Source organism: Diadema setosum, chromosome 14 (assembly GCF_964275005.1).
Source record: "Diadema setosum chromosome 14, eeDiaSeto1, whole genome shotgun sequence".
NCBI classification, from domain to species: domain Eukaryota; kingdom Metazoa; phylum Echinodermata; class Echinoidea; order Diadematoida; family Diadematidae; genus Diadema; species Diadema setosum.
This window is the reverse complement of record NC_092698.1, coordinates 20,660,790-20,673,345: the sequence shown is the minus strand read 5'-3', so window position 1 is coordinate 20,673,345 and position 12,556 is coordinate 20,660,790. Positions and strand designations below refer to the sequence as shown.

Sequence of the window (12,556 nt, the reverse complement as noted above, 5' to 3'; positions counted from 1 at the left end):
TGACCAGAAACAATCTGTTGCTGGTTAGATTTTGCGGCAAGCCAGAATTTTCTTAGAACACTGCTCTATCTCGCAATTTCATTCCCCTTTGGTGCATAAAATGTCTGGTTTATGCACACACACACATGTATGTTCACACAAAGGGTAATAGGCGATGATAGGAGCTCGTCCCTCAAACTACGATGATTGTCCACGCAATTGGTAATCTTTCAAGCCTCAAATTTAGAGCAAGAGTCCCACTCTATGATTAAACCCCCAAACCGAAAGTGCCACGATGACCCCAGTACTACAGTCAACACAACACACAAAAACATGCTGATACACTCAGCACTTGCAGTAAACACCCTGATGATACTGTAGTGTACTTCACTCACATGTACTGTATTTACATTCTGGAGGTTGACACGGAAGCTATGGCCACGAAAAAAATCGTAAGAATAACTGCAGACTTGAAATGTGGTATTTCTACACTTCACATACATTTTGTGGGGACATCTTGCAACGAGAAAGCTCATTGCACATGAATTATGATGGATTTCTGTCACATTCGCTTCCCTTCGCACCTCCCACGGACCCATGCAGCATAAGTGTGTATGTGTAGCCAGCCTGCCAGGCTACTATCGGTAAAAAAAAAAGCTGCGTGCAGCTGACTGTTGCGGCACATGCTGTGCACGTATATGTACCTGTAAACTTGCGATTTCTCTCTAGCGCTGTAACTTTATGCTTTTTGGCTGAAGTGTGAATGGAAAGTACATTGTATAACACATAAGTACTGCAGTTTTCAAAGTCGCGATATATTTGCCAATGAGAATGAGTCCGATATTTGTAGGTCAGGGAGTGCCTGGAAGGCTCTCTCTCTGCAGAACCTACACACACACACACACACCTTTTTCCGTCTCCCAAGATGAAACCACAAAGGCATCCAATTTACGACAAGCAATGACCATCTGCTTATGTTTTTCAACAACACACATGAACTCTTTCAATATCAAACATGGAAATGGTGTCTAAATGCACACTCAAATGCCTACTATTTTTTTTTTTGGGGGGGGGTCTACAAGTATCTCCTAACTTGCATGTTTGTTTGCATTTTTCCAACCTTATTAAGCAATTATGGATTTCTGACAATTCATAAACTTTTTGTAATTTCCCTTTAAAGGTGTTCATGGTTTTATCATATGCATCAAAATAATGTAGATGAGATAAACAGGATTGTATTCACATAACCTTCAAAAGCCTGCGCTTCTTTTGTGTGATCTGAGGAACTAATGGTGTGGGGGAAGGGATCCACATGCCTGCCAAAAACAGGAAACACCGCTCTTGCGTGACATCAAATGACCTTTTGACAGGACATTCCAGCATAAGTCATGAAACAATTAAACATATTTTCACAAAAAAAGTGCATTATTCTGATACAACTGTTATCGAAGCAGTTCAAGTCCAGTCATGTTCATGCATCTTTTTTATAAATATGATTTAGCATTCAAGTAGCATTCACCATTAGTATTGGTGAAGGAGTACTATCAATATAAGTATGAGTAACAGTAGGTGCATTCACATTAGAATAACTGTGGTATCAAGTACCATAACAATTTGTCCATACCATTCTTACTGGCAAAATACCACAGTAATAGATACTGCAGAAATTCACATGGTACTGTTCTCATTCACAGAATACCACCTGGTAAGCACTGCGCATGCACATAGGTCCAATGGGATAAGGTCAGGTTAAGTGAGGTCAATTGAGAAATACAGTACACCACTGACCAATCTATGATATTGCGTGACATGATTCACACTGAAATATTGCATGCACGCTTTGTGCGAAGTTTGAATTACAGTGCACTCCCATTATAACGAAAATCAGTTATAACAAAATCCCGGTTAAACGAAGTAAAAATTCAAGCTGCAACAATATCTACTCTGTTTTTTTATTCTTTATTTGTTCAGTGATAACAAAATTTCGATGCAACAAGAGAAAACTACCGGTCCCAAGGACTTCATTATAATGGGAGTCCACTGTACCACCCTAAATACCATGGCATTTCGCAATGTCTTACGCCATGTATTTGGTAGTGTATTTGTGTTCACATTACGAAATACCGTGATATTTTATCATCAATGTGAATGTACAATGTACCTAGCGTGCGTTCTTTTGTCCCAAATGAGTTATCTCAGTGCAGTACTTTCCAATTATTAAAATTTTTTCATATGGTAAATCAACAACGAATGCTTACACTACTGGAATGACAGCGCAAGGAGAAAAAAGTGAGCTCTCTATATAGGGCCTACTGTAACACCAGAAACATTTACACTCATTAAACTTTCGCTAATCGGAGCAAACCGCCATTTTTGTGAATTGCCAACGGCATTCAATGTATTTGTACAGCAAAAAAAAAAACAAAAAAAAAAAAAACAACAACTATCAAATACATTTTACCTTTGTGAATCTGGGCTACTGGCATAATTTGCAAAAAGTTTCATACACATGAACATTTCTGGTACTGTGCAATTATACATATCATTATATTTCCAGGGTACTGTAAAAGTGGAAATTTTCGCGGTGTTGCAATTTTCGCGCATTTCGCGCAACCAGAAACTAGCGCGAAAATAAAAACACGCGAATATTTTTGCTTGCCATACGTTCCTGTGCGTGATGTCTTAATTCCGCGGAATTAAAAACACGCGAAACTCTTCTGACCAGGCCTAGCGCGAAAAATTAGTCGCGCGAAAATATCCACTTTTACAGTATGACAAGTTTCCTCTGTCTTTCACTCCTCTGTCAAGCTGATAAACCACCTGCACCTGTTAGAAGGATTTATGACCAATAGTTATTGGGCAGTAAATTCTCTACTGCAGTCAAAAACAGTCTGACAATCACTGATATATTCCCAGTGTTTTAAGACACTGTCCTGAGAAAACTCGGGAATCTAATTCTGTCGACCAATAAATCTAATTGACCGCGCTTGGCAGGAGTTACGAGGCAGGAGGTGATATGACGAGGCGGTTCCTTTTCTACTTCAACCATATACTAAACAGAAAGAGAAGAAATAGCTCCTGGAATTGTCTTGCTCACAGGTAATCTGACTAATTCAGGCACAATCACGCGAACTATGCACAAATCATTACCGCAACATAATTCCGCACTAAACCTAGCCAGCTTTCTATACTGGTGCTTGGAGGACTTTCATACTCTCTCATCCTGTTTGAAGTTCTTACAGCCAACACTACATGACAGGTGTAAACATATATCTCTCTACCTGCCTGAATGAAATATGTCAAGATATATGATGGGGGGGGGGGGATCATTGATAATTTACACAATTTGTTCTCATTGGATGCATTCAAATCTGTAAGTGTACAACTGTAGGTGCCCCTTTAAGACTGATGTACTCTTACCCATATTTCATTAGAATGACATGGGCTGCAATGATGCACAACACACAAATATGTCATCACCCCCTTACGAGAGAACTCACTTTCAGATCCACTTTAAATATAGAACCTGGAAGATTTTCAATTTCTGCTTAGATCGTTCTCAATGCTGCTTCCCACGCCACAATCACAGTAAACTGCTGCAAGGGTGTCTTGCTACCAATCACGTCTGCATTTATTTGCATTTAAAAATGACCATTTGAGTTGATATGTAGGCTAGTACGTCGGAAGGCTACTGTTTCAGCAGCGTGAGAAGTGAAGACTACGATCCATGAAAGGAATTCCCATTCTGCGACATTAAAAATTGTATGTGTTCCTTTAACTCGCTCAGCTCTCCTCCACACACCTAATTGGATGAAAGCAGTTGAGCTTCCGAAACATGCGATAACACAAGTCAATGTTACTCAGTATTACATGCCAAAGTACTAATCTTGGCCTCTTTACAAGACTGACACATAATTGTGTGTGTACGTGTTTTGTTTTCTGCTATCTCTCACATATCATTCAAATCCCACTGAAACATAACCCATTCAACAGTGCCAAATCCTAAAAACTATCCTGATTTACCTCTTTAAATGTCTATACACCAAAATGCTAAATCATTAATGAATCTAAAATTACCCATCAACAGTAAAATACACATCACAGCATATCTGCTCGACAGCATTTAATTTTATGTAGGCCCTTCAGTGTATATCTTTCCATTACAGGCAAATTGTATTCAAATTATGGCTATCATTATATTACAGTCAAGAATCGGACAACATGAGATCATTTGGAAAACTGGACTTAAACAGAAAAAAAAAGAATCACTCAAGCTTGCCGGTGACCATGTACAATGTTGTATAACCATGAACTACAAACAAAGAAAGAAATATGTGGGACACTGTGGTTATTTTCTTCTGTGAACTAAAGTACCTATTAAATTGCATTTAGGCAAACGGTGAATGCATCATTTTACCTCGCACACATGAAGCACAATTCCTTATTCCATGAATGCTTAGAGAAAAGCCCCCCCCCCCCCCCCCCGTGTTTTTTTCTGTTGAATAGCCCCAAATCTAGAGACAAGGCAGGCATCACACTGTCTTGTGACAATACACAACATACATTTCACATGTAATGGCACACCAAGACTTTGATTTATGGTCATCAGTTTGTTTTAAACTAGGTTGAACATTGTATGTTCAAATCCATGCATAAACATGGTACATAGCACTCCTGTAGACGAAGAAAAAAAAAAATGCAGATTGTATTCATTGCTCACTTGCTACTCCATCCTGCAAGCCTCATGAGAAACCACAGATGAGCCTTACAGTTGCCATGGTAATCCTCTTTGATGAAAGTATGCATGATATTTGCATACTCGGGGAGCAAACTGGCACTTGCCGATGAGACAAAGCATCAGTTGACCCTTCTTATGCCAGGGATTTTGAACAGTACGCACAAAGCTATTGGGTTTCTGTGCCAAACGGCACTCAAAGCACAAGAAAGGTTAAAGATACTCTGTGATGGTTGGGAAACATGAGAACAGACAAGACCACATCCAGAAATGTTGCACGCCATTCCTCACTCTCCCACTGCATTCTGGGTAATGGAACAATAAAGGAGGGAGGCATCCTTGGAATGGAATAAGGCAATTTGTGTTGTACTGTCTGCCAGACCATAACAGCAGATGTTAAAAGCTACATACATCTGTCATGCTTGCTCAGTCACGTAATATATGTGACTGCATAGGCCTTGTGGAATTGTGACATTACATGCTCTATATGTCTATCAAACTTGCTCATTCATACATAGAAATACCATTTACAGACACTGTTAAATAATGTTTCTTCTTTCTTTCTTTTTTCCAGAGCTGAGCCATGTGGTACTACTAAGCTACCAGTGTGTTTTTAAGGCTACAGATTTGATTTACTTGAAAATTCAATAGCGATATCGTCCGCTGGGGTGACAAGACCTTGTATCTGCAATTTTGGTGAAAATGACTTTTTTTGATTAATGTTCAAATAATGGGTTAAGTGATGTCCTGTCCAAATCCCAACGGTCTTACTCAAAAAATGAAGACACCACAGATTGTCAAAGGAAAGGTTATCCCATTCGCTACAGTGCTTTGGCCGCCATGTTTTTTGGCTCTCCTGAACATTTGACATTTTGTAGATACGAGGTCTTGTCGCACCAGCGACGATATGAGTATGTGAACTGAATAGTATTTAGGTCCTGAGAAAAGACCTATTACTGAGAATACATGAGTAAATATTGGAGATTGTCCTATTGGGCAAGCCCGCATTCACAGGGTTACCAGGCCTATAGGCCTAGACATTAAAATCTACCCCCCCCCCCCATTCCTGTAAATGGGACTAAACAAGAGTCATCAGAGGTCTTACTAGAAACGCCACAGAGAAAACTGGACATCGAGGCTTCAGAGCCAATTAGCGCTAGGTTGTGGTCCTTAATTAATCGGTCCCAGCAGGAGGAAGCTATAAACAACAACAAAAACAACTGCCACACCCATATTGGTTCATCATAAGGGATGACAGAGAAGCTAAATTTTGATAAACTTTCTAGTTGGCAGTGTACGAGATTGGAAAGGTCATTTTTGCAGCATGCTGACATTTATTACTTGTCACTTGTATTCAAAAATAGCTGTGCACTGCGTATTCAAAATAGCTTGGCATCAGTACTCAGAAGCAATAGGGATGCATAGACAATTGCAGTTAAAAATACAGTATGTCCCTCAAAAAATTACAATCAGATTTTCACATTGATAACACCCAATATGATTAAACCATCTAAATGCTACTTCACGGTTTTGAAATATAACATCTTAGCTCTATTTTGCGGAAAACCCCATTTAATTTGGTTAAGCAGTCACAGAGAAATGTGGATTGTTGTAAAGCATGTCATGGGTCTGATTCTTCCAAGTTTAGCACTCGGATGCTCTTGGAACTGCATATTAATATGTTAACACAATAGACAGAACTTGGAGGGAAGAGATTCCTGACATGCTCTACAAAATTCCTCATTTCTCTTTGACCACTGAAGCAAATCGAATGGGGTCTTCTGGTATAAGATGTGGGCAATTAGTTACAATTTCATACCCTTAAATTGTATTTGGACTGATTTAATATTCTTAAAGTTATCGTTGCAGAGGGTATCGTTCCAATTTTTTTAAACTATTTTTCTTCTTTTTTTGGGGGGGGGGGACATACTATAAAATGAAATGAAATGATATTTAATCATAAGAAATATTTTCTCCAAGAATCATCTCTACAAAATACAATTATACATTTAATTGCATGCCTAGATTAAGAGAAAGAAACCTGACTCCTCCATTCATAATAAACAAAGAAAAAAACTATACTTTTGGTCATATGTGACCCGCTACAACAAAAGGATCCGAAAGTCAAGGGAGGTGGATTTTCTAAAAATTACATGGCATTATTCTTTAATTTCATACATAACACAACTCATAAATGTACTCGGTTGTGGAGATATTGATGATTTTATGACACCATGTTGCATGGTCTAGGAAATCAGCATTTAGAGAAAACTGCCATCAAAGTTTTCTTTCCGATGCAATCATCACCAAGGGGAGGTAAGACAGTTTTCACCTCTTGACCAAAGAAGGTCCGCTCATTGCAACATCCGCGATGTTCATTCAAGCTTAGCGCCAATGGTCTACACATGACCAGTAACCAGGATGCCATGCTCTGACCAATAAGATCACTCCCTCGTTGCTAGGGGCAGAGTCTATCTGTGGCGCTAAACCCAAATCTTCGGACACATTTCTATTCTATTGAAAGTCGGAAAATCACAGCCCAGAAAAATGCTAATTTCTTGCCTTTCCTTTGATCATTTAGCTCTAAAATTTCGGCAGATGATAGACGAAACATTAGACTACAACATTATGCCAACAACAGAAATTTGATGGTTTTGACCGATTTTGATGATCGACTTTCGGATCCTTTTGTTGTGGTGAGTCACGTATCATTTTTTGACAAGATTCTTTCCTTTAAAGTTTCCCCAAACAGCAATGCAGGCTTTTAAACAAGCGACCCCTGGAGTCACCCCTATGTGAGCCCTGTCTGCGTGCCTTCTGAATGCCAAGGCAAAGAGATTAATATAACCAGGACTGAGTGCGTCAGTGTTTAAGTTGACAGGTCTGGCCCCCGCTTGGCCTGCATTGCATAGAAACATCACTGAGAGGCCTCACTACTATATGCCAGTAACCCCATTCACACCAGGGAAATTCTCAATGAGTGCACCTGTCGTATTTCTTTGGCCCGAAATCTTTCCCCGTCTCAAGCTCTCTTTTCCCCCTGATGAACTTCCTTTGAAACAATGATGAAATATTGATGAGAATTCAAGCCAAAGTTTTCCTCCTCACCTCTTGGGCGACTCCTGATAGTTTGAAACATCGGTGGTGAATTTATATGCAACCAAGTGGCAAGGGCATGTGTGCTACTGCAATACCCAGTACTGCTGAGACAACGCTTGCACAGAGCATGGAGCTACAACACTACAGAGCTCGCCAACTTTAGGTGCGTTCACATTTGAATTATTGTGGTATCAATATCAAATACCATGGTGATTTGTTGGCACCATTCTCATTGGCAAAATGCCATGGTCATAGATATCACGGTAAATCACTCGATAATGTTCTCGTTCAAGATATAACCATGGTAATTCTGGCTTGAAAGTAGACTTCTACTTCACAGTACTTCACACCACACAAAAGATAGAAATGTGACAGGTGACAAGAGAAATATGCGGCTGTATGATAGGTAGCATTTTGTGATAGAATTCACACTCAAATCTTGCATGCATATTTCATGCACATTTTGAATTATCACCCTATATGCACTGCAGTATATTGCAATGTACTTCAAAGTGTATTTGCATTCATATTATGAATTACCGCACAAAATACTGCAGTATTTCACTGTAAGTGTGAATGCACCCAATGTGGATGTGTGCTTAGATATCACGACTGTGATCGTTATCAAGCTTCCCACCCTTATGGTTGGAAAGGTAGGGCAAGAAATTATTCACTGGTACAGAGAATAGAATTCTTCCCTTTAAATTTGCATCATGGAGAGATCTACAGGTAACCAAGGGATATGCACTAACAAGCTGATGTGAAAGGGATAAGAAGTCAGCACTGCATGTGAACCAGGAAGAGAGAGAGATGGATAGGGTCATAGCATTACTGGGATGGGTGACTTCAAACACAGCAAACCAGTCTTCTCACAGATCCCTCTACTGCCCTAGCCTTTTGTCAAGGCCCTCTTGCTGTATGGTGGCTGTAACGGGCGAGGGAAGCGAGCCCAGCCGAGCGCGAGGGTCTTTTGAGATCTGCTTCATACAGTATTATTCAAGACACATGTACCCTACTGAATAGTCACATCATTATGGGTTCTGGTCGACCAATGGAATGGCGCACTTCCCACATCCTCCGTCTTGGCGTTGTCCAGCCTGTTCGCATGCATCACTGACCACCAGTGGAGATCTGTGGCGTGCATTCGCCGCATGCAAATCTGGCTTTTTGCTCCCAAAGTCAGGGAGCAAAAGTCGATAATTCAGAGGGTCAAAATAAAGATGCGAACTAATTCTCAAAAGGCCCTTGCGCTGTCCAACTCAGCTGAGCTCGATTTGTTCGCCCCCATTCGCTCACCACCATACAGCGAGAGGGCCTTGGCAAAAGGCTACTACTGCCCCTACATTGCACACGGGAGCAATGTTTGTGTAAGCACTGACAGTGAACATATTGAACAGGATCCCGTAACTCACACACATACATACATGTATGACCCGTTACAAAAACAACTTACACGTTTGTACGACAGTGTCATGGCAACAACCCTAAATGTCAAAAGCCGTGTGGCAGCTGCCCCAGTCATGATAAGCTATAAATTGCATTCATCTTTCAGGGAATGCTATCACGATATAACTTTTTGAGTATGTAACAACTTTTTCTCTTTTTTATGTTTCCTTACTCTGTAAAATCTGCCATCAGGTGCGGTTGAAGCTAGAGTATATCTCTGGGAAACAAGGAAAACATTGTTGAAGGGATGGTATAGTTTTGGTTGAGGTGGCCAGCTTCAGGTTTCCAACTTTGTTTGTGTGTGAGAAAATGAGAAACCTCCAATGAAATACAGCAAGGGCATACAATTCTAAGATGACGTCAGAGTTTTCTTGATGAAAATTGGTTTTGAAATGGCTGAGATAGCTAAAATAAAGCAATCCCAATAAAAGGTGAGACCCACCTTTTATTGGAATCAATTTGCAAATCTTGGCTCTCGCGAAATTTGCGAAATTGAAATGCATGCGAACATTTCTCGTTGTACTGTACATTTCTAGACCCGTTTAAAAAAAAAAATGCTTACACTCAAAGTCACAAGTAATAGCTTTTTTTTTGTGGACAGTTAAAAACTCTACAGGCTATATAATCCTGCAAACTCAAACATCACAAGAGCAACTCTAGTACACGTCCTTTCCTCATTGCGTGATAGTTTCATGTCTTGACTGAAATGTCCACAAAAGTAATTACTGCCTAGCTGACAAACATTTCATTTTCTCTTGGGAAAACTTTTTCACATCCCATTCTGCTCTCCCAGGGCATCTACATACCTCGCTAGTGATGGGCATCACTTAGCAAATCATTTCATATCTGCATTTGAGGCACATGATGCGGCTTTCCATTCTTGATTTAGTTCTGCAACAGAGCACTTTTTGATCTCGATAGCAAGACTTGGCAAATTTAATAAAAGTCTGCAAAACTTTGTGGAAGCAATTCAACAAAGAGACACTGACAACCTAGTGCTAAAATTGCAATAAAATGGCGGGTAAATTACCAAAGTAAACAAAGCAAAAGACATTTCCTGATTTGCAGAGAATGATTGCAAAATTGCTCGTTGGCAAATGACTTTGTTATTTTCACAGGTCTCTGCACACACGCTTGCAAAACATTTCCATCCGTGTCCCCGGGCGATTCGGTTAAAACAACCCCACTCGGACAGTCCCACTCGAGTAGCAAAGTCAACAATTTCTGAGCGGGAAGAATTCTGAAAGTCACCACTGGCGCTGGCGAACCATCAGACGGGGCCCCAGCGAGTCATTACTTCCATAAGAGCTTCGGATTCAGTTGTCCTCATCTTTGGATGTAATTTCTCTATCATGCACCATCCTCATAAGGAGAGCTGCAGCGTTGGGGAGATATATGGATTACTACCCCAAACATCATATATCACTTTTCTCCCTCTCTCTCCTCCTCCTCCTCTTCTTCTTCCTCCTCTCTCCTTCTCTCAATCTCTGATCTGTCTCTTTCTTTTCAAGGGCGGATTTTTGGATATGTCACTTTTGAGTCTTAATTGGGCCTGGCATTCACCTCAATATCAGCAGGGCAAACAAATCTGCCAAACTTAGCAAGCCCATCATACACGCCTAATCCCCTGGAGTCCCTCACAGATTACTCCCTCAAATGACGGTCATATTATCTTCTCTCTTCTTATTTTAATGACAGTCATCTATTACTTGACAATAGATGAACACCAAGACCTTTTTTTTTCCTGCCAAATCCCCCCCCCAAAAAAAAAGAGGAAAAAAATATACATGTGAATAAAAATCATGATGAGGGGATACCTACGACTGCAACACACAGTAACTCAAATAATTTCTAATCAATTTGAATTTCTAATCATAATTTTTTTTTTTTTGGGGGGGGGAGGGGGATTTCTGATAATTTTCTCGAAATCTTATTCAAAGTGTTTGCTCTGCAACATAGTGTACATTGAGTATGACATTACTTTATATCTTTACTTTTACATTTTCCTACAATTGTGAGAAATATGATGTATATTGACGTGATGCACATAATTCATACAAGTTCGCCAATGCTTTATTTTTCTTGTATTCTGTACTGGAAATGTAATGCAGAAATAAAACTGAACTACAACTGAACTGAAATCAATCCAAGAAAAGGGCCCCCAAATTCTAAAGATGAAATAATATCAGTCAGACAAATGCAATTGAATGCATGTTCACATACACTCAAAAAACAAACCCACAAACAAACATGCATACTGACTTTTAACAGACCCATGCACAGCCCAAGGCCTTTTTTTTTTTTTTTTTTTTGGTTATAAATGGGTGTGTTCAAGTCTTTGTGGAAACACACACTTTCTGAATGTTGGTTCTATGTAAAAGTGTATCTAGATACTTTTGCCAAATAAGGTGTGATTTACTGTAATCTACCTTCGTGGGGGGGGGGGGGGGGGGAGCCATGAGAAGAGTATTATTCTTTGTTGTAGAAAAACTAGACGGGAGCAAGAATTGAAAACAAAGGCATGCCACAGAGAGTAAAATTTGATCTTCCAGCCCGACTTATCGCCAATACTCACTCATCAGTCACAGTCTGCGCCAACCTCAAATTTTGATGTTTCGTCACTGAGAAAATCCTACCGAAAAAAAAAAAAATCTCCTCTTTGCAATGGCAGCTCCACACAGACAGACACACATGCACACACGGACGCACAAGGTGCTAAGATATTCCAGTCTCGTACCACTACTGCATTACTCAAATGAAAAAGGGGGAGGCAGAATTGGTCCCCCGACCATTTCTCAGTGTTCCTCATCCATCTAACAGGGAGAACAGGATCACAAACTCTTGTTACCACTGTTCGTCTGAATTTCCCTTCCCATCCCTATTCCTCCCCTCAACCCCCTCCCCCTCTCCCCCCCCCCCCCCCCCCCCCGCCCCACCAACCCAGCGCATGCCAAGCAGGCTTTGTGGAGACTTCCTTGCTCCCAGGAATAACATTCAAGTTCATGCCCACAGCTGGGGGCAGAAATGGCAACATGGCCAGTTCTCCATTGATGCCAAGTTTTCAGAGGCACACTGGAGCCCCTACCCTTCTTACGCTTCCCCTATCATCGCAGCCATTCATCTGTGAATGACACTTTCTACAGTGTTAGATGGGGCCACTCGGAATTTGACATTATGCTGTCTTTGTGGCTCGCAATGAGGGACACAAATGATCTTCTCCCTTTTTATTGCCTTGTGTTAACTCTTTATGTGCCATGGTGGAAACCCCCTGTGTGCCACGTTATTCTGAGACACGAA

General features: G+C 40.5%; 1 protein-coding gene across 1 annotated transcript in view; it reads right to left on the bottom strand.

Moving 5' to 3' along the window:
• Nucleotides 1-12,556, bottom strand: part of LOC140238200 (uncharacterized) — an 85,270-nt gene that overhangs the window by 40,277 nt on the left and 32,437 nt on the right. The gene's annotated exons all lie outside the window — the stretch shown is intronic.